The 27,071-nt window shown below is 40.9% G+C and overlaps 1 long non-coding RNA gene across 1 annotated transcript; it reads right to left on the bottom strand.

Annotated features, from left to right (window-relative positions):
* Positions 1-4,936: 4,936 nt before the first annotated feature.
* On the bottom strand, positions 4,937-26,887 carry LOC141728187 (uncharacterized). Its single transcript, XR_012578986.1, has 4 exons — positions 26,588-26,887; positions 13,294-13,520; positions 6,405-6,496; positions 4,937-6,226 (listed from the first exon to the last, which is right to left on the bottom strand). It is a non-coding gene; the product is annotated as an uncharacterized LOC141728187 (long non-coding RNA).
* Between the last annotated feature and the right edge of the window lie 184 nt (positions 26,888-27,071).

The following is a 27,071-nucleotide window of genomic DNA, read 5'->3' on the forward strand; positions in this document are numbered from 1 at the left end:
AAAAAAGAGAGACAGATTTTAAATAACTATTGTGGATGAACTCACCACTGTGTTTCTACAGGCTGATGACATGATGACTGCTTTGATTTCAATGTGATGTAAAGCCAAACCAGCACACTGTTGACATAGACCCATTGTCTCATACTAACAGAAACACTGTTCAGTTAATGGGTCAGGTCCTGACTGATTCAGACCAGAATCTGAGACTGGAATAAGCCAATAGAAGCAGATTATTTGATCCTAGTGGAGAACTTTTATCCTCACTCATCCCCGGCCATAGATAAAACAAGTATCAAGTAGCCCAGTGAAGGACCAGAACAATGAGTGGCGCATGGAAGTTGAAATGAAATCCCTGAGGTCCACACAATTTTCCCTTGTGCAGAGACAATACAGGATCCATACATGTAAGTCCTGCAGGATCTATCCTATAAGGTCATAAGGTTAAATTTGTGCTGATGACAGTGCTGATTTGTGCTGGGGTGAAGTGTGCTATAGCAGTGTCATGTGCAGATCATGTAGCTGCTGTGGGGATGGCAACACATGATAATGCAGCCAGAGACAATGGATGGTATCTGGGCAAGAGATCCCCTGTGCCAAGACTCATGTCAGTGATGTCACACCCTTGGCAGAGAGAGCTATGTAGCATCTCTCAAATCTCTGTTTGGGAATGCAGACCACAGCTTTGGCCTGAATTGCCTTCAGTTTCACAGGGTGATGAAAATGCCTTCAGACAAAAGAGGTGTTTCATTGCAGCACAGGGGCTGCCCATCTCCACCCAAGAGGCTGCTGTATAGCAGTAGCCCTTCTTATGTCATCATATAATCCCTTATCCCTTCATCAGCTTCTTGAAACAGAAAAGCCCCACATACTCACAAATTAATGTATTTATTCTGTTAGAATAGCAGATCCCCTTGTGGCTTATATTTAAGCACCTACCTATGAATTTGGAAAAATCCTAGCAATCTGCCTTTACACGAAATCCTACCAAAGAGGGGTTTCTTGGAGCCTTACTCTCAGTCATCTCTGCCTCTAGGCTGAAGCTTGAAGACATTCAATTCAATACAGCATTTTTATTTGTGTATTCTCCTGTATCAAGGCCATTAGCAGGCTATATAAGTACCTAAATGAAGCTCATGAGCAGTTTTAGCATATTACTGAATTAATATTAAGTAAAATATATTTCATATTCAACTGCAATAGCCCAGCATCAGAAATAGGATGTTTCTCCCTGTGCATACTAGGAAAGTGCTAGGTCCCTTTCAGAAAGGAAATCTAAATTCATCCTGAGCATCATTTGGATGTCTGAGAAAAGGTTTAGTAACATGTCTAGCCAAGCCACAGAACTTTTTCACATCTGGATGTGTCCCATGTGCTAAACTGCTTCAGTCTGTGAACAATTCCAAAATACACTCGGCTTTATTATTATAAAAGAATGTAATGTTATATAACCAAATGTGAAAGCACATATTGTGGAATATTTCAGAAAGAACAACATGTTAAAATTGCACTTTTAAAACAAGGTTTGAATTTAATAGAGAAAATGGCCTCAACTGGTCTGCATATGTCAATAGTTTACTTTACGTAATCGGCTGAAGGCAGAGGAGCCTGCCAGGAAAACTGCTTTTAAAAATAAAATCGCACTGGTGAAATGGGCTTTCTTCAGAGCAGAGGTGGACCTCAGCTGCAAATATCATATCTGGCTTTTTCAGAAGTTTGAAGTACTTAAATTCCAAGGTATTGCCCCACTACATCTTTGAAACAGATTTAGAACTTATCCTCAATTAAGAATTAAGAATGTGTCTCTTTTTATACAATGCAAAGAAATTCTGAAGGGTTATAAAAATAAGATCTTCGGATGAGGTGGGTTTCCTATGAAATATTAGCAATATCAAGATGGACTTTTTCCTGGTTTACTGAATGGCTCTTTAGGGTCAGAAAATCATCCTGAGTTTTTCTTCATCCTTTATTTAGTTGTGGGCTGCCAAAGTAACAACCAAGCTCATGCCAGGCCCAGAGATGGAGCTGTGTTAAGAAGGAGATTGTGGTACAGTGGAAAAATCCCAGCCCAGACCTTCTAGAGACCCTAAGGAAAGGCCTGTCTCAGATTCCTGCCTATAAAAGAGTGAACTTCAGAACAGTGCTGTGGGAATATGTGAGAAATATGCCTTTGCTTGCAAATGGCACCACTTACTGACAAGGCACCATGGAAGAGAAAGATGTTAAAGATTTTCTTACTCGTGGAAAAGCAAAAGGTTTAATGTAAAAGAGAGGAGTGGAACTCCAGAGTGGACTTCTTTTCAATTCTTCAAGATTACTTTTTACAGATCATAGGTCGCCTACAGTTTGTTTGTCCCTTTGGAGTTTTTTGTCTTTTATTATGCTGCAGAATTGCTGGGTTTCATCAGCTAATCATGATCCTCTCTGTTACTTCTAAGGCTTGATAAAAATAACCTGTGTTTTCTGGGTAAAGAATGGACAATGAACAATGCTCAGGGTAACACCACTCCCTATTCCTGCACTGCTGTCATCCAAGGAGGGTAACAGCAAGCTTAATAAACTGGGGGCAAAGTCTGCCTCGTGGATATGCAGCTTCTCTTGAGTGCCTTAAGAGTGTGGATGCAGTTCACCTTGGGCACATATCCCTCACTGCATTTCAGCTGCATTTCAGCAGCAGGCAATCTCGATAGGGGAAACACACCAGTCTTTCCCATTCTGTGCCACCAGGATTATACAAAGGAAGGGAAGTGAGCAATACGTCATCCAGCTGAGACTACAGAGAAAATCCAGGAAGAAAGAAAAACATCTGAGCTGGAACACTGCCACATCTCAGAGGTTAACACCCTACTTCTGTGAAAAGTGGCGTAGTCATAACGATAAAAAAGTGGTCAAGTCCTCATGTTTCATACAAAGGGAGGTTTTTCAATTCAATTTCCATTTTAAAAACCCAAAATTCAGAGCAATGCTGTTCTTTCTAGGCACTCTAAAGTTCTAATAATCTGCACAAATAGGATGCCTTTTTTGGCTAGGAAATCTTGAAAAATGTGGTGTGTGTCAGAATCCAGTGAGTAAATCAATTAATAACTCTCAGTCTATGGCTTATTTGTGAATCATTTCTTTGCATACTTTATTTAGCCATTACTCATACTGTGTGGCCGATTCCTTAAGGCTTTATCTTCACTGCAAAAGGGATCCATTCTTCACTACAGGTTACCTGGGCCAGATCAGCTTCGCTCTCTGCAGCTGTATTTTTTTTTTTAGTTGACAGAGACAGAAACCGCTGAGCTTCTCTTCCATTAGGATTTAAACTGGGATAGCCAGTTGGAGAGAGACAGCAATTTTAATGGAAAAAAACCACTGAGCTTGTTTTGGGTTTTGTTTGCTTTGCAGAGAACATGTCATTTTTGTCCAAGACATTGTTTCAGCTCCCTAATTGAATGACGGAAATTTTTTAGGCAGAACAATGAAATGGCCTTCTTGTGAAAAAAATTCTGGTTGCTATCCAACTACTTGCGAAAATTCCAATTGTAGAAGTCAGAGTAAAACAAACTCTTTAAATTATTTGTGAATACATTTCTATTTTGTATTTTTTTAATAGATTCTGCTTACTACCACACTTGGGCATTGCTTTGTGAAGGGAAGAGGATCTTATTTCCTGTCCAGCATCACCAATTTCTTACCCATTTGATCCTACTCAGTATATAAAGTCATGTACCACAGCAGCTCAGCTTTACTTCACCTTATGCTCCATGAAGCTTTAACTCATTCTGATAACAAACAAGATATCTAGAGATAAGCAGGAGGGCCTAGCTAAAAATATAACTGAATTAAAAGCTGGCTTTTTTAATGCCTTTTTTGTTACCTAAGATCTGCCTGTCAAGTGAGGTGACATTCAGCATGAACTGGATCTCAGAATCTCAGCCTTAGTCATTTCTGCTTAATGCAATAACATTTTGAATGAAATAGTTTATTTCCTGGCAAAGGGCTTAACAGCAAAATTAGACTGTGTTCTGGCATGGCACTTAAATTGGCTTCCAGAAAGCTTGTGATTATCTTCTGAAGCTGGCTGAGCCAAGGGTCTGTTCTTTATCAACGCTTCTTGGTCTGGTCTGTCCTCTTCATTCAAGGTAGATCCTCACCAGGGCTCAGTAGAGAAGGACAATCCCTGCCCTGCTCCTGCTGGCCACACTGTTGCTGATCCAGGCCAGGATGCCATTGGCTTCTTGGCCACTCGGGTACACTCTGGTTCAGGGGCAGCTGCTGCTGACCAACACCCCCAGGTCCTTTTCCGCTGGGCAGCTTTCCAGCCATTCTTCCCCCAGCCAGTAGCACTGCCTGGGGTTGTTGTGACCCAAGGGACTGAGCACTTTGTTTTATTGAACCTCACACAACTGGCCTTTGCCTATCAATCCAGCCAGTCCAGATCCCTCTGCAGATCTTTCCTGCCATGCAGAAGATCAACACTCTCACCTAACTTGGTGTCTGCAAACTGACTGAGGGTGCACTCAATCCCCATGTCTATCTAGATCATCAATAAAGATGTAAAAAAGGACTGAGCCCTGGGGAACACCACTGGTGACTGGCTGCCAACTGCATGTAACTCCATTCCCCACCACTCTGGGCCATCCAGACAGTTTTTAACCCACAGTGCACCTATCCCAGCCCTTTCTCCAAGAGAATGTTGTGGGAAATGGTGCCAAAGGCTTTACTAAAATATCAGTGTGATGGAAGAGATGTTAAAACTTCTGTTGCTGCTGGTTATGCAGTTCTTGTTTCTATAATGTCTAAAATGACTCATTATTCTGTAAACATGAGCTTACGAGATCAACAGCCTAAAAAATCTGAGTTTACAGGTTGACAGATGTAAAAGAGAAAACAACTTTCATTATCAAGACAATAAATGAATCACAAAGACCTATAAAATTAATTTCTTCTGCCCTTGAGACAAATCCTCCGCACATAAATGTGTAGGTCATCTCCACACCATTCATTTTTTAGTCCATTATCTTGGAAATGTGCAAAAATTTATGGAAAACACCATACGGTCTGAGGTTTGTGACCTCAGTGTCCAACCATTGTAAAATTGTAGTGTCCAACCATTAACCCACTACCACTATGTTCACCATGAAATGTTGTCCCCAAGTGCCACATCCACATGCCTTTTGAATATTGCCAGGGACAGATATTCCACCACTTCTGTGGGCAGCCTGTTTAAATGCCTGACACAGGATTAACAACAGGCTATTGAGTTAAGGGAAAAAAATGGCAGGAACTGCTGTTCGTATGGTGTCGTAAGAAAGATGCTTCAACTTTGATCTGAATTGCTGACAACTCTGAAAACATTCATGTGTGGCTGGTTCCAAGGCTGAAGTCTACAGAGAAGTTACTGGCAGTGTGCCAGGAACTTGATCTCCTCTCCCTTGCTTTCCAGCCACTAAATTGCTTTAAAGGAGAACCTAAAAATACATCAAATGCTTCCTGATAAATAATTTTCCACATACACCATTTCTGTACTTGTTATGGAGCTGTTATGAGAGTGAAATGATCTACCAGCCACTCACTCTCTGCTAAGGTGCCCAGCACATAATGACTGTGTTTGAGAGTCTGGGATTTGAATGTCAGTACATCCAAAACAGAGGAAACCCATAGAACTTCATAGCTCTAAGTGGGATGTGGGAAAGCTTCCTGATTTAAAAAAGGAATAATAATAAAAAAGCCTGTGAAAACTGGTAACTTCACATTTATGCCTGGTGTTATGTGATCCTTCCTCCCTTTGAGGTACAGAGGATACCTTGTTCTACCTTTGGAAAACATCCGGCTCAGTGGAAGAAGGATGTTTGTTCTGTTCTTCTGAAGAAGTTGGAAGCAGAGCCCAGTCTGAGGCCCCTGATGAAAGGCTTCATGATGCCACAGTCCCTTGAGGAGATTTTGAAGGAACCTAATTTGCTGTGAGATACAAATGAAACTGTTTACAATTAGCAGGTTTTTCCCTTTTATGTTTTAAGCTGGTAGATTCCTGTCGTCCAGTTTTGCTGAGGCACACACTGACTTGTTGTGTGTATCCAGTTATTGAGAGCCCCAACTAGCATGGCTGGGTTATTTGCAATTACAAATGACCATAATTCTCAAATCTGGAGGGCAAAATTTTGGTTTTAGCAAGATGTTTCTCAGGTGATAAGCTAGGTAGAGATTTTTAAGCCTGATGTCATTCTTCGTTTCTTCATGATAACTGCAAAAGATTTAAAAAGAGTTTGTCTGGTTTACATTTATCCTGGAAAAGAGATTGGAGAACTTGCATAAGTTTTACATGAAGTAAAAAAAAAAAAAGGATCTTAACCCATCTTTAAAGCATTTTGTCACCATTTAAGGTAGAATTTTCATTTATTTCTGTTGTTGCTACACATTACCTCCAATCTGACACATATCCTGAAGAAAACCATATCTGTTCAAGATCCCATGCTGTATATTTATTTTGCTGAAACTGCTGAGAAATTCTCTGCTGCAAGAAAGGAGAAAGGTGATTTTCAGATTTTTAAAAGATAAAAACAATCAAACAAATTCCCAAACAAATAGATTGTGATGCCTCTAAAAATACACAAGTTAAATCATCTCTGTCTCAGATGCCAGGTTCCTGTACTGTTGTAACAATCACAGTTTATCTTTCTACACTGCATCACTGTGAAAAGATCACTGGTGCTGTGTGTATATCAAATTCCCCCAAAACTGCGATCTTGTCTTCTTTATCTAATAACCAGACAGCTGAGGCCATGCTTGGCTGCTGTTAACAACAGTGATTCTGCTGAAGGAACTAAATAAACAGTTAAAGGCCCAAAAGTGCTCATCCATGGCAAAACACCTCAACAGTCAGAACTACTTCAGCTTTACCACAGCAGAAACAGGGTCAGAAACTTGTCCCATATCATTCTCATCCTGCTAATGATGAGTTCACTGAAGTTGGCAGCTTCTGACTCTAAATGAAGAATAGAAATAAAACAGATATCTAGACTCCCAAGTTTTTTTCCAGACTGCGTTTGGTTAGTACTGATGGTTCTCATATCTATACTCCACTCTGCTAAGACCACACCTGGAGTACTGCATCCAGCCGTGGAATTACCAGTGGAGGAAAGACATGGACTTGTTGGAGCAGGTCAAGAGAAGAGCCACAAAAGTGATCAGAGGGCTGGAGTACATCTTCTGTGAGGAAAGCCTGAGAGAAGAGGTTTTTCAGGCTGGAGAAGACAAGACTTCAAAAAGACCTTGTTACAGCCTTCCAGTAAAAGACGGCTTACGAGAAAGCTTGAGAGACACTTTTGGCAAGGGCATGTAGTACATCACAAGAAGAAATGGAGTTTCTGAAGTAGGGCAGGTTTAGATTAGTTATTAGGAAGAAATCATTTACTGTGAGAGTGATGAGACACTGGCACAGAGAAGTGGTATATTCCACATCCCCAGAAAATTTTAAGGGCAGGCTGGATGGTGCTGGAAGCTGGAAGGAAAGAAGGGCAGGAAGATGTCCCTGCTCATGGCAGGGAGTATGGAATGAGGTGATGTTCAAAGGTTCCCTCTCACCCATTCTATGATTCCATTCTTCCATACCTGAGCAGCAGGCACCAAACTCGCTACCTAAAAAAAAGTCAGTGTTGCTATGCTCCACCAGTACAGCCTGCTCCTGTAAAGCCACTTTGGAGCAATCTTGTATCTATCACACAGCTAAAAAGGCTTAAGAGCATTTTTATCAACCAAAATTCTTTTTTGTGAACTAGAAAATGAAGTTGACCAGATTGTTTTGATTCCAGCTTCAGTGGGTACAGCTGTTATTTGAACTTGGCATGCTCTTTTCAAGCCTGGCTGTGTCAAAGTGGTGACTTTTTTTTATTTATTTGCAAAGAGCCCATTTGATTATATCCACTGCTTTATTTGTGTGTAATTTCACACTATTCAAACACCCTAGTTTTTTATCCTTCTGTCATTGCAGCATGGGAAGCTACAGAAAGCAGGAACAGTCCACATCTGGGTCTGACTTCTTTTGATGACATTCAAGAAATTCCATTGCTCAAGGAGTTCTGTGAGGAAGACAAAGTCAACATTTCACAATGCCTTGGTCTGGATGTCTTGGACCAGGGGACTTAGTCAAAAATACTGCCTTTGATATACACAACATACTCAGAGCCCCTGAGCTCCACTGAATTTTGGACTGACAGGGCTGACACAGGTGCATCTCCTCTAAAAATCTCAAGCCCAAAAGCAGCTACAGCCAATTTGGCCTCAAAAATAGTATAAATCAAAGCAAACTCAGAGAGACATCAGCTCTGCTGCTCATTGCTACATCAATACAACCTTAGAAGCAAATTTCAAATTTGCCTTTAAAAGAGTATTTATAAAGAGTTTAATCTCATTCAAGTGGTGTAAGAACATCTTGATAATAGCCTCTATACATTCTATAGGATGAAAACACCTGATTAAATACCTCACATAAATATGCTCTTAGCTTTGTGGTTTATCATTGCACTACTGAGAGAAATACTATGCAAAAATTCACTTTAAATATTTCATTAACCTTCTTAACTCTGACCCAGAATCATGGTACATGCTGAGAAACTAACAATGTATTTTACATAGCAAATGTATGTCTCTGTACCAGTAATTTCTGAGCAGAGAATAAATAAATGCCGATTTTCCAGCTGTACCGGCTGAGGAAATTATAGACCCTCCTCAGTAAAACACTTAGCATCTTGTTAATTTGAATAGCTCTGAAGGAAAGCTTTAAGCAGAATAAATGACCCTTTCCCTTAACAAGAAGTAAGGGGCAGCAAATGAGCAAATTTGCATATGGAAAATACTTACTATTCACCAGCACTAAATGTTTCCTGTTCAAACTGGCAACAGAGAAGAATCTAATTCTCTAGAATATTTTATCGAGGAACTAGAAAGTTAATGGAAGAGGGAAGATACTACTCATGTTTACCTCAGGAAATAAGCTAAAGTCAGCATTGATAAGTCTGCTGAAGTGCTCCCAATTTGCATATTAAAGAGGTTCTTATTTGCTTGCTTAAATCCACATCTAAATAAGACAGGTCTGATGAGGCTTCAGGATTAATGCTTGTAGATTCTAATAATTCAAACAAATTTGCAGGGTATTTTAAACATGCATAATAACTATAAGGTCAAAGAATGACTTGGCCAAGATTTTAAAGCATCTGTGATTTTTGTTACTACCCATTTACTTTGTGACAACTGAAAAAGGTTCAATTTCACAGAAGAGGAGCACAGTTTTTTCCAAAAACAGACTTTCTGAAATATTTTGTGGAGGCCACGCAGATATTAGAGATGTTAGATGCATTCAAGTAATCTGCATCTTTGGAAAATCTTAGCTGCAAGGGAACTGGCTTCTCAGCAATGTTGCAAGCTGCATGAGATAACCAGCTTGGCTTTAGTTTTCTGGCTAGCTCATAATCCAGCCCCTTCTGAAAACAAGCTATGAAAACACAGTCTGCTTGAAGTATTGAAGGAGGCTGTACCATTGGGGAAGCAGAAAAACCTTATATTCCCCTCACTGCATGACAAAATCCAACTGATAATGCTCAGATGTCCTTTTTAAGCAACCTAAGAGAAGCTGCCTCACCATTTTGGCAGCCATCCAGAGTGTGTATTGTGTGTCCAGAGCTGGGGGAAAAAAAGCCATAGAGGCAAATGATTTTGCAGGAAGACTGACACACAAAAAAAGCAGTTGGAGTATTTTTAACAGAAGCAAATGTTTCACACTGTTTTACCTTCAAAGGCCTGGCTGTGGCTCTTGTTTAGTTTCTTTTGTACTTGGCTGAATCCCAGTGTATGATTTGCAGAACATAATCTGCCTTTCCTGTACCTATGGGTTTTTTGGTAGCTCCAGATAAGCATCCACTGAAAAAAGCATTTTGGAGATCTCAAGGCAGCACATTCAATTGCACTCACCAAAATCTATGTAAAAAAGATCAATAGCAGTGTGTGGGTTGTACAACCCAGGGAATAGCTCATCTTGGGCACCTCATCAGTCATTAGCAGTCACTGGAAAAGCCATAGGATTCCAACAGTGACTGCAGGTAGATATCAAATTTAATTGCAGCCAGAATTAAGTGTTTCAGGTTGGCAGACTTTTGTTTGAACAGCTCTGTAAATGGCATAAGACTGGCCAATTACAGCTACATAGCTGTTTCACATGGAGCACTGCATGTAAAAAATACCATAAAGGAAACCTTATCATGCTCTACAACTGAAAGGAGGTTGTAGTGAGGGTGGGACAGTCCCTTCTCCCAGGTAGCAAGTGACAGGATGAAATGGCCTCAAGTTGTCCCAGGGGGAAGTTTAGATTGGATATTAGGATTTATTTTTTTTTAATCTAAAAGGTTAAAAGACATGTAGATGTGGCACTTATGAATATGGTTTAGAGTTGGGCTTGGCAGTTCTGGGTGAATGGGTGGACCCATTGATTTTTCCCACCTTAGTGACTCTATGATTCTGTAAAAGTAAATTCTTTTCCTGTCAGCTGCTCAGGTTCCCTCCACAGTGCATACTGGCTGCCCTATTCCAGCAATGCACAGCAGCCATAAATCCGCTGGGATGACCAATGTGACATGAACAGCAAGCACAAGGCAGCAAGGATGTTCTGCCTGAAAGCCTGACTCAGAGGAAGAGGACATATATGCATGTATGAGGGATGTGAAGAGAGTTTGTGTAAGTGCTGTGCATTTAAATATGCAGAGAAAGCATCTCTGCATATTTACATGCAGAGCTGTGTAAGGAGTCAGAAATTCCACTATCACTACATCATTGCTGTTCCATCTGTGTCAGCAGAAGCATCCCACTGCACTGGACATACAGTATGGCCTTGGTGGAGAGAGAGGTGGAGAAAAATGAAGCTGTGAATGGAGGGCAGAGACAAAGAAAATATCTTCATGTCATCCACACCTCTGTTTTTTATTTGAGCATTGTCTTTATCCCCTTCCTGCATTCCACAAAAGCTTCATATTTTTGTGCTCTCAGCAAGGGAACTGTTCCACACTGAACTATCCAGCCTAAATCCCACAAGGCCTGACAGCTCCTCAAAGCCTGCCTACAGTTTCTGTGTTACACCAAACAAACTCTTTAGGCCACTGTCCCTTTGAGTGCAAGAGCATGGGCCATGAGGTGAAATTAGGAGAGGCCAGGTGTGAAATAAACAGCAGATGGATCTTCATTTAATGGTTTGGCCACTGTCCCTTTTGTCCCTGTGTCTTAGGGATGGGGATTAACTCCCCATCCCAACTCTGAAACATCATCAAAGAACACCCTCAGAAACTAAGAAGGGATAAAAAAAGAGAAGTCAGAGAAAAGGAGAACCCAAAGGACTGGAGGGAATGGTGTCTGAAAAGAAAGACATGACAACAAATGGTTTAAAAATTAAAAAATTAAAAGTAAGGAACTACAGAGGGACAAAGAGCAAATTTCTGGCACTCTGGTGAGCTGCTGGAACAGTAGTGCTGTTCTGTCCAGGGACAGAAGGACAAATGAAAAGAAACCTCACAAATTTAGGCATCAGTGAAGCTCAATCCTGTTAACACAACTGGACTTGCTGGCTTGGCCAAGACCAGAAGGAGGTAGGTGAGGAGGTCCAACACTGTGGAGTTGAGACAAAGGTATTAAAAGGGTGAGGAGAAAATTGCAGCAGCAGGGAGAAATTCTATGGGAGCAAAAAGAAGGAACACCAATTGACAAGCCTTATCTAAATGTGTCATCTTACAGAAAAGGCATAATTCTTCTTATGAGCTGCTCTATGAACTTATTTCTGTAATAGAACCATAGAATAATGAACTGGTTTGTGTTGGAAGGCACCTTTGAAGAACCTCTAGTCTAAACCACCTGCCATGGGCAGGGGCATGTCCCACTAGACCAGGTTGCTAAAGGCCCTGTCCAGCTTGGTGTTGAACACTTCCAGAGATGTGATCCACAACCTCTCTGAACAACCTGTTCCAGTGCCTCACCACACTTACTGTAAAAAAATGCACTGCTTGAGTGGGATTTTTCCACTTTTTGTCCACAGTGATGAGAGACATTAGATCACAATATAAACTGGAAGATTGGATACCAGGTCAAATAAAATCAGTGAAGAAAACAGGAAGAGAGGAAGAAATATCATTGTCAGGACAGAACATCTGGGCTAATGACTCTCCTGGATATATAGAGTGGAGGCACAGAGCTACGTGAATGATGACTGGGCTCTCTTTGCATCTATTTTCAACAGAGCTTGACACTGTTACCATTACAGTTCTGGAGTGATGAGAAGTCAGGGATCATGGCTGTCTGTATATGCCAGCTGGTTTTATTTCTCAAGTCTGAACACAAGAAACAAGAAGAGACAGTAAACAGACAGCAGCACTTTGAAAGAAAATGGTAGGTTAAGGAAGGAACACCTATCTATCTTGTCATTAACATTTAGAAGACATCTATTGTCCTTTTTTCTAAATTCCAAACAAATTTACAGAATCACAGAGTTCAGAGGAACCATGTATTTCTCTCTTCTCTTCTGGAATGACAGTGGTAGGTCAACTGAGTCTTAAATAGATAATGTATAGAAGCATCTACTTCCTTTTCCAGAATTTAGAGCCCTTACCGAGACAGTCAACTCGATGGAGGAAGACTAGTTTGTGGCATAAGAACACAGACTTTCTGCCATGTACCAGTTAGACACTTTTTCAATGTTTTTTTTTTAAGTACAGGAGTTCTTCATCTAACATAGAATTCATAATTCTCTTGGGGAATCCTATCCAGATCCCACAAGAAATGTATTGTCCTAAGTGGGTGAGGACAATACCTCTCTATTTCTCTGACATTCCCACGAGGATATAAGTTAGAGGCCCTGTTTTGGCCCCCACCATACTTGGACAGCATATCTTATTCACTGGGAGTTAGAGTCTTTGCAAATGCATTCCAAATTCTCCTTGATTTAATCAGTGCAATTTTCTCTTTCCTAATGGATTGGCCTTTCCCTCTGCAAGCCAGGAAAAATTCAGCTGCAGCAAGAGCAGAGAGGGCTCACTGGTATCACAGCAAACCTTCCACCCTCCTGCTTTTCATGGTGTTTGTTCCTGATACCTTAACAGCAGCCCCTCCTCTCAAGGTCCACTTCAGCTCAGTGAACTTGACACCCTGTCACTTCTCACAGCCTCCTCACTCTTCTTGTAAATACAGTCTCCTTATAAACTCTCTGTCTGTGCAGTGACAAACTGCAACCTTCAACTCAGACTTAAGGAAAATTTATATCATCACAAAGTTCCCTCTTACCTCTTTTTGTCATCTCCAGGACCTCCCAGAGACCTCATCTCCAAAGGTTGTGGCAGAACTGCTTTTAAAAGGCTTCGAGCAATGGGAGGAGTTTGTCCCAGACCAGTCCCCACATCTTGACTTTCCGCCCCCACTTTCAGCTAGAATTTAATAAAATTGGCTCTTTTCCAGGAACAAAAACAAATGAGAGAATATTGTCCTTAATCTCCATGTCTTGCTTTCATTGTCTGTAAAGGAAGGATAATAAAACACATTTGCATGGCTCTGAGGGGGATTGTGAGGGATAAATTAGTCTGTAACATATCTGTAATTGCTCAAAATGCTATAACAAAAAGTGTGAACAGCATGTGAAAAGGGGATCACCTTTAGAGCCCAAGTGATGCTGAGCTGAAACCTGGCAGCAAGAATCATTTTAAGAATAAGAATGCTGTGTGCTGAGCTCACTTGTAATGCTGATGAAAACACTGCATTGAGAAAAGTGGGGAAAAGCCACCACCTGTGAGATGGGCCATTCACATTGGCCTAAAGCTCTTCCTTTACTTGGAAGGAAAATAACTAACTGTGGAGAGGTGCAAGAAGTGCCTACCTGACATGACTTCTGAGATGTAAGCAGCTATCAGGGAACCTGTTGTACTACTATTAAACAACACAAACTGTGCACTGGGCCTATGACCAGATGTGAAAGAGTCTGTGGGACTATGCAAAAGACATTAAAATAGGACTATCAGCAGCTCAGATCTTAAAACAACATGAGTCATATTTCATTACCATGAAATTTGCTTAAAAATAATACCATTTCCTATAGGTAGCAATTATGGACCGGGGTTCCCCTTCCTCCTAACTTCTGAGCCCTGAATTCAGAAGTCCTTTCTTTGCAAACCTGAACACTAGAAACCTTCCAAAAAAATAAACAAAAGTTGAATTTCTCACATAACCACTAAATTCCAGAAGCTGGGCTTTAATGTAAAATGCAAATAATTATAAATGTTAACAACAGAGCTATCAGCTTGGCAAACTGTTCTCTGTTCTTGGCAAAGGCTTCCTACAGGTGGCAAGTTTGAACTCTGCTCTGTCTGTGTCTCTCAAGGCACAGAAAGGGACAGGTTGAGGGAAGGGCACCTGTCACTAGATGATCCCTCAGGGGCAGCAAGGACGACTGCTAAGGTATAAAGGCTGCATCGACCTGTGCTGATTTGCTGAGCAAGTGACTTCAGAAGTGGGTATGGCTTCTATCAGTCCTCACATTTTTGAGTCATTAGACTGCAAGGCTGTGAATCAGTTGCTTTCGTGCTACATGGAGAGCAATATTTACAGCACCCACAAACAGACTGAGGAGGGGAGACACCCCATCAGTATGAAAGGCAAAGAGCTTAGCCACTTCCATAATTATGGTTTTAAGGATGTGCAGTCACATCTGGAGAGCAAAGCAGGATATGTATTCTCCTCCCCCTTCCTCCTCCTTTCCATGTGAAAGGTATGGCACTATGATGTACTGTCCAAGGGCTAAGGTCATGTTTGCTTTGATCTGATAACAAATTGTATAATAATAGATGGTTGGCATTCAAGGAAAAACCTGCTTGTTTTAACTTGTGGTTTATCATCAGAAGTGGAAACAAGGATTACTTCTTTTCAGGGAAACACCAAATGAAGGACAGTTTGCAAGAGACAAATTCCAGAGAGCTGGCCCAGTGCACAGACACAGCTTAATAAACTCCAGCTTTTTATAGAGCTTCCAGCTACCTCTCAGACAGGAAATTCTGATAGTTGTGAGGTGGCATGGGCTTGAATCCCAGCAAGACCCAGTGTCTATTCTTACTTCTGCTACAAGTTTGCTTCTCAATGGCTTACTAGTTTCTAGAGGGAAACTGAAGAGCTTAAATGTACTTAGAATAAATTCCAGGGTATATCACCTTTAGCAAGCTTCTTTATGGAGATAATAGTGTTTACTCCTTAGCTTTATGAGGGTATTTGAGATGCTATTACAACTGCAGTACTTTGACCATGTAAATGCTACGTTGTCACAATATTCTCTCCTTCACTCTGTTATGTCTAGAACAGGACTTTGAGATTTATAGGTGTCTCACTTATCCTTCTTTCCTGAGTGTCAAAGACATCAGGAAATCATGCTTGCCTGTGACAAAGGCTTGTGAGTCAATATTAAATACAGCTGACAGTTTGACTCCTTGTTATTACATCACCAGGAGAACAGGTAATGTAGCTAGAAGCCATAGATCAAGGGTACATAATATATCACCTGCTCTTTGGGTACCAGCGGCACTCACAGAATCATCTTCTTGGAAAAGCTGGCCCTCTGACACTGTTGAGTATATTTCAGAGCCAATGTTATGAACAAACCATTATTTCCTCTTCTAGATGTAGATTTTCATTGCAAATAAATATGCTTTGAATTGTGTCATCTTCAGAATTGTAACTCATATTTTATTGCTTGGAAAAAAATGGTTATTTTCAGCATTAATAACTTAACTAAATCAGTGAGGTTTTGACTAAAAACTCTCTCCAATGCCATTATATAGAACCCTGCAACCCCTTGGATATGGTCAGAAAATCTGATATATATAAAAAAAAATTCAATTAAAAGCTTGCTTGAATCTTGGCTTTTAAATATTCCAAGTCTTTCTCACTGTCTGAAATTTTCTAAATTTTCTTAAATCTAGATCACTGTCTTTCTTCCTGAGCAGAAGTCCTGCTACCTTTCTTAGTCATTCTGAAAGGATGAATTCTCACAATTTCATTTTAAAAATGGAAGAAAAAGCAGTGGAGTATTCTATTTTGCATTTGTGAAATACATAAGTGATATGTTCAGCCACTGGGGAGGAAGGAGGGCTGGCAGATAAATTGTAGTGGAAATTCAGTAACTGTGTTTCTCTTTTAAAATAGGCTTGTTATAGTTTCAAAAGACATTATTTATAGAGCACCACATGCAGTAAGAGTTTAAGAGGCAAGGCAGACAGAAGGTATCAGTCCCGAAGCATGGTTCAGTTTTCAGTCACTGGATACCAAAGACCCACGGTTTTCATATCCCTGAACTCCCACTCTCACCTGAACATTCCCACCTCTCATTGCCTTTATTCTGCTGACAGACTTCGGAGCCACATCACAAACTGGAACAGGGAACTCTGATCCAACTGAAAAAGTCACACTGCAGAAAAGGCCAGATAAGCATCAGCCATATTTTTCAGTCAGGTAAGTTCTCTGGTCAGATTCATCACCCAGCAGCACAAGTGCTGCAAGAACAAGGGTGGTGGAGGAGGAAGAGGTGGCCACAGTGGAAGAAAAAGAGGAGGCTCACAATGTCTGTTTAAGCAATGCAAACAGGGTGATTGCTAAACTGGTCCTCTGGTGCCTTCACCCTAATGGTTTGAAGGCAGGCTTCACTTTGGATATGGTGAATCACTCCCTTTGCTAAATGGCACTATTCACAGCAAAGAAAGCCTAAGGTTGTCCCCTGTTCTCGTGATCTTTGTGGGAGCCTGGAGTCATGTCAGCCATGTGAGAACCTCAGCATCCCTTTCAAAAGGTCAGTTTGACTTGAATACCTCCTGACTGTGGAGGAAAAAGGCATGCAAGTCACATCATAACAGCTCAAAACATTGAAAGCAAAGAGAAGAATCTCAGTGCCATAACAGCAAAAATGTAATGGCTCCATAGCCCTTGCTATGCCAAATGATATGATAATGCTCAGATATCTTCTTTAAGTAACCTAAGGGAAGCTGCCTTACCATTGTGGAATCATAGCTAGATATTCACATGTTCCACATAATCAGTGGAACTGTTTAATTACACAGAGTTGCTTCAACATGATGCTGTGCAAACTTCACTTACTATCATCAAAGCTTGTTCTGTTCCTGTGCTACAGCAAACGCCTTTGCTGCTTCTTAGTACTCAGAGAAGTGTCAGCACAACTCTAAGACAGAGCATGTGGCTCCTGAGACTTGTACACTGCATGGAATCAAAGTTCTGTCAAAAGCTCTCGTACTCATGGGAAATCCTCTTCATTATTAACATTTATGTAACGACTCCTTTGTGAGCCAAACATATGTTTACATTCCTCCAGTCTGTTTTTTTAAGAGACAGTGCTGGCCAGATGTTTTTGCTAGAGCACTGGAATTATGTCTTTGTTTTTAGATCTGCTTCATCTACCCATGCAATGTCTCTAAGTCTCTAAGGGGACAAATGCTCCCACACATGCCTTTGTTTACCAAAGAGCATGGATGCATTCTGCTTTTCTTGAGAGTATGTACCAGGGAGAAGCAACAGAGAGCCTGTGGAGTGACTGAGTCATCCTACCTCCCCCACCAAAGGAGCATGGGTTTGGTGCAGAGAAGAGATCTGAGGATCTTTGAGAAACGATGCCCAAAAATCATGTCTCACTTAAAGGGGTCACAGCCCTTTGGAGTGTGCTGCAAAGGGAATCAGTGGCCCTGAGTAAAGAAAAGCAAGATTTCTGCCTCACCCTCTAACCTGCAGGGCCTTTCTTGTCTTTGTGCCTGCTGTCTTGGTGTTTATTGTCTGTAAAATGGAAGAACCACTATAATCCTCACCCATTGTGACTATAGAATACATCTCACAGACATCTGAAAGATGGAAGCTGGTAAAAGAGTAAGGTGCAGTCCAATTGGCTTTTGAGAAACTCTTCATTGCAAGTTCCCTTTCAGACTGGCTCACAGCCCCAGGACAATAACTTAATGTTGGTCAGAACCCCTGTTTTGGGAACTGTTGCCTAAGAGTGCTCATGGTATACTGTGGTTTCTGAAGGCAAATTTTTTAACAAGCAAACCATCCATGCAAGGGAAACTCAGTCCTCTGAGAGGATGAGCTGTATTTTCTAGGAAACAAAGTGATCTGGACTAGAGAAACACCAAGGGATGTGGCAATTTAGACAAGTTCTGCAGATAGCTGTTTCTTCCCAAACCATGAAATGTTATATCTGGGAATGAGGCAGTCTTCATAATAAAATTCTTGAACAAAAATAAAATTTCTAAAGGCAGAAAATGCCACTAAAAGTAAATTTGGTAACTGTCTGCACACAGCCCTCTCATACAGGGGCCAGTGTTACCCAAGTTGAGCTGGGTTGTCTACAGAAAAGTGAATAGGGAGAGCAACTGCCACATGAACTAATTTAATGAATATCTCCCTCACCTTACTAGCAGGAATTTGAACTGCAACTTTAAACCATAAAGCTTTGCAGGGAGGGTAGCGAAGTCCTTCCTCAAGAAATTTCTCTGGATTCAGTCCTCACTGCCTCAGTGAAACTGAAAAATCAGTTTTACCTTTCTGTAACAGGACTGTTTCAAAAGCCACATATGATTTCATCAGAGGTTTTCTAATTGGGCTTTTCATAAGTTTTTCATGAGAGTTTCTTTGCTTACGGATGTATATCTGAGAATGACAGAACTCTCCTCTAAAATTTCGACAAGATATCTGCTTAGGAAGACACTGAAGTTCATACACAGGCAGCTACTACATCTAGTCTAGATTTTGTAAGCACTAATGGTGTTTACTCAGTTGATGTTTGTTTCTGTTTAATAAAGAATTTATCCCCATCACAATATTATACCTCTAACCTAATCAAAACCCTTTTTTATGCAACTGAGCACACAGAAATGAAAAAGTGGTGGGTTTTAACATCTTGAAATGGAAAATGTTCACTCCAGTTGAAACACCTTGAGATTTTATTTGCCATAAAAGACTGGATTCCGAAATGAACAGAACTGTTCATAGGGCATGATGTTAATCTCTGTCAGTAAGAACATCCGAGTCTGGCTGAAGGACCTCACTGATTTCAATATGTAAGCAATATTCTTCAAAATTTTCATGTCACTGATAATCACTTTCTCTAGATTTTGTTTCTTTCAGCAACCTACAACTTTAAAATTGTGCTCTGCTGTTCTGTTAAAATGTGTGTACTAATCTCTGGTAAACCACCATATTTGATTTAGTTGAATATGTTTTGGTAACATTTTCAGTTAGCACAGTTAGTTCATATGCCAAGTATTACATTTTTTCATTCCCCACAAAATCAGGACAAACTGTACGTCTCCTGCTGTGTCCGAAGCTGATTTGGCTAACTTTCAGCTATGTTAATTAAAGAATTCAGCAATCCTATTTTTATCTGATTTTAAAATACTACAGATATTTTACAGGCAATTTTGCTTGTTTTGATGCAAAATTCCTTCAATGCAAAAAAAAGTTCAGTAGTTCATTTTATGCTATTCATTTTCACATCCATGCACAGATACCTGCTATAATGCTGAGAGCTGTCAACCAATTACAAAGATTTATCAAATCCACTTTCAGGATAAGGTTTAAGAATATAGATTTGGATAAACTTCACTAAAGCGAATAGCGTGCAACAGAGGAGGAGATAAAAAGAAAGAGAATACAAATGAGAAGGTTCAAAGATCTGTCTTGAGCAAAACTGGCTGCAATATCAAAAAGTTCTGGTTTGAAAAGAATGTTTCTAATGCTTCTGAAAACATGGGTTAGCTATTTAAAAAATTATTTACCAAATAAAGTTTATTAGCAATAATCACTTCAGCCAATGGACTGTAAAATATTGTGGACCAAAAAAACCAATGGTTGATATAATGTTCTAAGAGTAAAAGGGTTTTGTTTATTTGAAAATAAAGGATTAAGATTAGGCATGCACTAAATTTCCAGCACCAACTCCCTACTCTTCACCTACACAATTTATTTCTTAGTATTGCTGGCCATACTCATAGCTTAGAGGGACAAAACTTATCCTGTTTGAAGTCAGCAAGCATTTTGCCATGGATTCAATAGGAACAGAATATAGCATCTGAAAGTATACTGCCATGTGATGAAATTTGGACCTCCAAAGTATCTGATTTGCAGTTTTACCTGCCCACATTACTCTTTTCTGTACAACTGTTCTTAGTAAAATATTCTTTTAGGCATCTGATCTTTCAGGTCAACAAGATGTTGAACAAACTACTCATCTTCTCCCCTTTCCTCCAACTGTGTTATCTAATCTGAATAAGTTCAATGCATGTGCTATCCATTTTTGCTCTTTATCATTCACTGATTTTTTTGGTTGTGAGGGTTAAAAAACACAGGTGCCCAGAATCATCAGCATCTTGGTTTTGTAGTTCTTCCCAGGTTTCAGCTGCTATTGCAATGCACAAAGTCTTCAGCAATGCACAGGCTCTCTTGAAGGATATTAGAAGTGAACACCAACAAATTCAGGGCTACTGTTTGACTTGAGAATATCCCAGTGCAATTTGAGAGACTGTAATAATTTCTTTTGGATCATTACCCCTCTAGTAGCAAGCACTGCCAACATGTCTGGATTTCCATTGAAAAGGGATGCTGTATGAAAGGCAAAGGCATGCTTAACTGATTACTGAAAGCACATGGAAGTGGTACAAAGAGAAGAACTGGGAAGGTGGATGCACCAAAACCACAGATCCTCTACTACTTTTTATTCCTGCCTTCAGAAAAAAAAGTGACCAGTAAAATCTGTGGTGATTTTGTGATCCATAGAAAGTGAGTTTGTTGGCCTGCAGCCAGTTGCCAGGGGAGAGATCCACATCAAACAGCTTTCAACACAGTGGGTGACTTATGATCTGAAGTCATAGAAGTTTGTTGCCAGATTCACTTGTAACTTTAAACTGATACGGATTTATTGGGAGGTTACCAAGGAAATTTTACTCTTCTTGTAGCCCCTCTCCCACTCCACTGGAGTAGTGCTAGCAACTCCCTTGTTCCCAGAGGGGATATCATCTCCTCCCCTCTCTGGCACCTCAACACTAGCCACAAGCAGTGGGGAGCTGTAGAGACAGCACAGCCTGAGTCAGGACTGTGAGTATGCATTCTCCTGCATTTGACCCTCCACTGTGGGATCTCCTCAAGGCTATTGAGCTGTCAGAAAGGTGAGTGCCCAACACAGAGTTGTGAACAGAGTGCTGTGTCCCTGATATTAACATCTGGCCTGCATCTGTCCCTGGCTTCAGTAGAGAAGACAAGCAAAACATATTATCCAATCACTTCTAGACAAGGGTTGTGGCTGAAGCACGTTATCAAGACAAGCCTGCTGTGCCACTTCTACTAAGAAAGTATTGCTTTTTGAGTTCTAAGAAATAAATCTAGGAAACACAGGGTGACAGAGAATGCGAGAACATTCATTCCGATATTACTCACAATTCTTTGCTTCTCGGATCTTGAAAAAGAAAGCAATTTTAAATTGCCATTAACTCATTTTTTTAATGCATTTCCTCCAATTTACTAAACAGAAAGCACTTTCATTTATGTGCTTGTGTTTACTGGAATGAATTAGGACAAATCCTCTATGGATTTTAAGATTTAGAATAGCTTATACCCCATCAGAATGTTAGGAGGCATTTAGTTAATGTTCTTTTCAGTGCACTAGTTTGATTTAATCAGCATGAAGTCTTGCCCATGTGTAAATGCAGCCACTGACCCTTGAAGCACAGAGCCAAACACCGATAGCCTGACTCATTTCAGTGGGCAAGACTCAGATCTCACATGAAGACCAGAGAGTGGAACCAACCCATACAGGGCTTGAAACCAGCTCATTGGCATAAATGTATTTATTTGCTTGAGGAAGAAAACCAGGATTCACTTTTACTGCACAGACCTGATAATGAGAATACTTTTCACATGTAGGTTTTCTTCTGGGTGAGAAGCCCCATTCAGTCAGCATTGGCAGGCCCCAGCTATTTACTCTCTATAGCTGGCATTGCCAGCATCAACATTTTTGTTTCAGCTCTACATCAAAATTCATGTGGGTGTAAAGCTTTCCCAGACACAGAGCACAAGCACATGATCCTCAACATTAATGAGGGAATTGATTAAGTTCTGCTGCACGTATATGTGTGTAAGAGTGTGAGCATGAGTACCAATTTTAGCTTGGCAGCAGCAGCTGTTCCATTGATACCCTGCCTGCTTGTTTGCTTATATCTTTACTTAAAAATATTCCTTTGGGGCTGGAGTGTGTTCTGCTTGCTTTTGGCTCAAAGGTGACGGAAGGAAATGATAGGGGCTGCTTCCGAGTTACAGGAGCCCAAAAGGAATGCAGTTCCTCCTGTACTTGCCCTGCTGGCTTGGTGTTTGTGAACTGGCAAGGAAGTGAAATGAATGACAGTGCCCTCTCAGAGGTGCCCAGAGAAGGATTCTTATCAAATGCTGTCTCCTGCCAAGTCTCACAAACACTGCCAGCCTGCAATGATGGGGAGAAGCATTTGGCAGCAAGGCCCTAGGTTTTCAACATCAAACTAGGAAGAAGGAATAGGACAAGTGTCACTAGCAGGGATGGGGCCACTTTTTTTTCCCCTGTATGATAGATGGTCTACAGAAGTGTTGGGAAAGTGTATAGGGGCACTTACCATGCTGGTGAGGCTGTGCTTTTCTTTATTCAGTATCTGAGTGAGTTGCTGTGAGAGTGCCCATTGCCAAGAAAGGATGTGTAAAAAACCACAGTAGGAAAGAGAGCAGCAGGAGTGCATTAGGAATGTTTGCTGATGGGCAATGCATGGCAGGTGCAGAGGACAGAAAGCCTCTTGCTCTTCAGAGGTGTCAGTGTTTGACACATCCACTGGGAAGTGTGAACAAAATGTAAGGGAGCTTGTTTCCTTTCTCTCTCACACTCAAAGACATTTACTATGTGCATTTGTCAGCCAGGTAGGAATCCTGCTCACAGCATTAATGACACGATCAATCTTGCAGCGTGCAAGTTTCATGTCAGGACAAGAAGAGAAAGGTGTTAGAACACACAAGAGGATTTAGAAGCATCATATTTGTTGTTGGCCTCTACTTAGATACTCTCATGAGGCTGGGAGCTCCTTCACAGATTTCCTGCTCCTAAGTGAAAAAAATTAGTTCTGATTGCTCCCCTCCTGTGCAATGGTATTGACTCACTTTTGTCCCTTCCTACGTGCTTTTATCATGTCAAAATCACATTAGCTTTTGGACAGCTGCTTTCTTTATTGACAAAGTCAGTCTCTTTTCAGGGAACAGCACTGCAAGGGACATTGACTACTAGATAAATGGAGCTGCGTGAGAAGGTGCCACAAGCTGCAGAGCTCGATGAGGAAGGAAGTTGGATATTTGCCTTACAGAGAGAGGCACAAAAGAGGAAATGTAAAAGGAACAAAAGAAGCATGACAGTTGTCACTATTTCCAAAAAGAGGGAAGAGAATTGTGAAAGAGATCTCTGATTCACTATGGACTTGAGGAAGTTGTCTTTGCAAGGAGTGAGTTGGAATAGATTTGAGGATTGATCGATTTGGAAAAGATGTGAGGACAGTGTGGAGCTTGAAGAAACACAGGTGATATGAGAGAAATGCAGAGCAAGAGCTCAATGTCACTTTCAGCAGGAAAATTCTGGATAGACTCAGGGTGGGTATTTGGTGGATAAGGGTGATGTATTTGAAACAGGAATTAACATGAAGTAATGATCATTATGAAAGGAAGGAGCTGAGTACTAAAAGCATGAAGGACCAGAAACTGAATACAAGTGAAGCAAAAGGAAAACCTGTGGACATTTGGAGTAGTGAAGAGCTATATCACTTTAAAAAGTATCCTAACTCCACTGTGTTTCATGACTATTTTGAAATATTCCAGATTGCAGTGATAAATGATCTTGTTGCCTCCTTCCCTCCTAGCCAAGCAATGTGGCCACCTTGCCTACCCCTGTTGGCTTCTGCTCTTGTTGGCAGCATGAATGAGCAACAAGAACCATACTCCTGGACTACTTCATTTCATTGTGCCACTAACAAGCATTATTTTAACCATAATTTTTCTTTGTTCCAGTTTAATTTACTTCATCTTCTTAGAAGCATTGCTGGAAAAAGTTTATCACTGTCCATAAAATTATTTGCTAAGTTGCTATGGTGATGCAAATTATATCGAATTCTTGCTATAGTCACAACGTTGGGTAAATTTTTGCCAAACTCTTTGAACATGGTTTTGAAATTAATACACTGGAGTTAAAATGGCACAGTTCTACTAGGCTGGGTAATATTAGTCTACTCAAAAATGCACCACTAACTGTAGATTTCTGCATATGGTCAGTGAGTGGCCTGGTTTTAGCTGTGCAGCCACTCTGGAGTTCTCTGTTGCCAGAGGTGCACAAGAAATGGGACCATACAGACAAATGTCATAGAGAGCTACATTTGGGAAGCTGGTGTTTTCTATTTCCTGCAGTCTATTCTACATCTTGTGTCTACTCAGATGCTTAATTCCTGGAGCTAACATCCAAACCACCTTCCCTGAAAAGCTGGGGAAACTATTATAACCCTTAAGAGCAAATGAAACTGCAGTGATCCTTTAAATGAGTCATGGGAAACATCTGGATTGTAACTTATTTCCAAATCATTTATACAACACTGATAGGACATTTCCCAACCTTACACAGGTGGCTTTGCTGCCCTTGCTTTTCCTCCCCATTGCTTCTTTGCCCCATCACTCTTACCATTTCCCTTCAGTTGTTCCAGTACCCAGCCCTATTTCAAACTCATTCTCTCTTTTCAACTTCTTTTCACTAGACCCCTTAGCTTCCCAAATTATGGCTGATAGGATTTTTTTTTTTTTTTTTTGCTGTTAGCAGATATGGCCTCAAATCCTTGGTAATGAGCCTGCAATGGTTTATCAGCATATGCTCAGCTTTGTTGCTCTCTAGTTTTGTGGCACAGATGGGCTGATTTCTAATAGACCTGAAATCCAGCCAAAACACCTGGCTGAGATCTGAAGCTAATTAAAAGTGCCCCCAACCCATGGCTCTCCTAATAGTGATTCCATGAAGCAAGGAGGAAGAGCATGGATGCCAGCAGCACTGGGAACACCAAATCACCCTGGTGGACTGCAGACATGTCAGTGTGACAGGCACTTCACTGAGTGGAAATGACATTGTTGCAAGAAAATGATACACATAATAAATTGCAGAGGTCATGCTGAGGTTAGGTTTTCAGTACTATACAATACACCTGGGAAGAAAAAGATCTGTTAGCTTGTTTGTCCTTCCAGGATAGCTGAACACCAGCTAACAACTGTCAGTTTTGGGGAGCTTGTGAATGCATGATACAGCACTTTCACAAGAGCTAGATCCAGATCCTGGAAGAACTTTTCACAAGAGAAAAGAATGTTGTTTAGGTTTGCTGCTTCACTAAATATAGGACTCCTATCTCTGGAGTAGTTTCATTTCAGATATGTACTCCTTCCTCCTTTCATTCTCAAGCACACCCAGGCACACAAACAAAAACAAATGAGTTACAAGCTAATCAAACTTGTTTTCTCCAGGTTGGAAATGAAAAGAGATAATATTTTGATTTCAATTTCCAAATCTTTGGGAGGTGCTCAGATATTATCTATCATAGTGCTTCAAGCTTCTTGATGCAATGGCAATCAAGTGCCTCCCAAGCAATTAAAAAGCAACAAATAATTATCAAAATACATTTTGCCATCAGTTCTCTCATCCATTTCTGCTTATGAACAAGCATTAAAAGCAGATTTTTTTAACTGTGGAGTAAAACTGTGAGCTTTCTGTGAACAAAAAGAGCTGTAAAAAAGGGAAAATTTATTTTTAGTTTTGGACTTCTAAGATCGAGGTCACTCTCTGTTCCCTTAGGAATGAGAAATTTTGTCCAAATCTGGTCTCAGTAACTCCTAGAGTCACAAGCTTCCTCTGTTTGGACAGTTTCACTGCTCCTGGAGAAAGTGACAGGCATCATCTAAGAAGAACTGATGGAGCCTAATTTACTCAGGCTAATTCCATGGAGTTTCTCCAAATAGCAGCTTGAAATGGGGTGTTGAAATCCAGGTCCTAGTTGAAGTTAGCATAAAAAACACCAATGTGTGTTGCTGTATCAGTAGCCTATAGCAGCCCCTGTGCTTCCAAAGTGTGAAGCTTTATGCTAAAGCTGTCTTATGCCAGAGTCTGCTGCTGTATACATCAGTGATTTACTTCCCCAGCCTGGATATTTGGGAGTCCTAAAGCAATTCAGGAGGAGCTAAGAAATACAAATACAGCAGTATCCTCAAAGAGCTTGGCATTATGAAGAAAGCAAGTTCTACATGTTGTCAGCCTTCCTGACACACACACATATAAATAGCATTATTTAGGTTCAGCTTTCACCAGATGTTCTTCCTCTGACACCAGTTTTCATTACGCATTATAAACAGATAATCCTACTTACACATCCTGTCAAGCAGACAGAGCTGAGTATAATTTGTACACTGCTTCTCTTTAAGTTGCCCAATAAATATTTCAGTGGCTTCATGGATGGGGGACACTTACAAAACAGCTCCTCAGGAGGCACTTCTGGGAGAGGAAGAACTTTGTCTGCTGGAATCCTGTGGTTTTGCCGTGTTATTCACTGCTGAGTGTTCGGGGAGGAGGAGAGGAGCGGTGTTGCAAGGAGCAATGGAAGCTGCAGGGAGCGGGGAGCCTGGGGCGGCTCTTGGGCAAGGGGCGCTGGGAGCTGAGGGCGCCAAGGAGCCGCTCCCCACTGGCTGTCACTGGCTGTCACACGTAGCCAGGTTTACAGCTGTAGGTACCAGGCTGGGAGAAGGCACCTTTAGGAACTTTTTCTGATTTTTATGAACAGAAACCGAGTAACTTAGTACAAAATCCCAGACTGACAAGGAAAGAGCTACCACATAGGTCCAAGAAGCATTAGCTGACTAGCAGAACGGTGGGAGGTTAAACATGAAAGACCTGAAAACCACCAGTGTTCTTATGCTAGCCGTGATGCACATTCGAGACATTTTTGGCCAGCTTT

The sequence above is a fragment of the Zonotrichia albicollis genome, chromosome 2 (assembly GCF_047830755.1).
Source record: "Zonotrichia albicollis isolate bZonAlb1 chromosome 2, bZonAlb1.hap1, whole genome shotgun sequence".
In the NCBI taxonomy this organism is placed as follows: domain Eukaryota; kingdom Metazoa; phylum Chordata; class Aves; order Passeriformes; family Passerellidae; genus Zonotrichia; species Zonotrichia albicollis.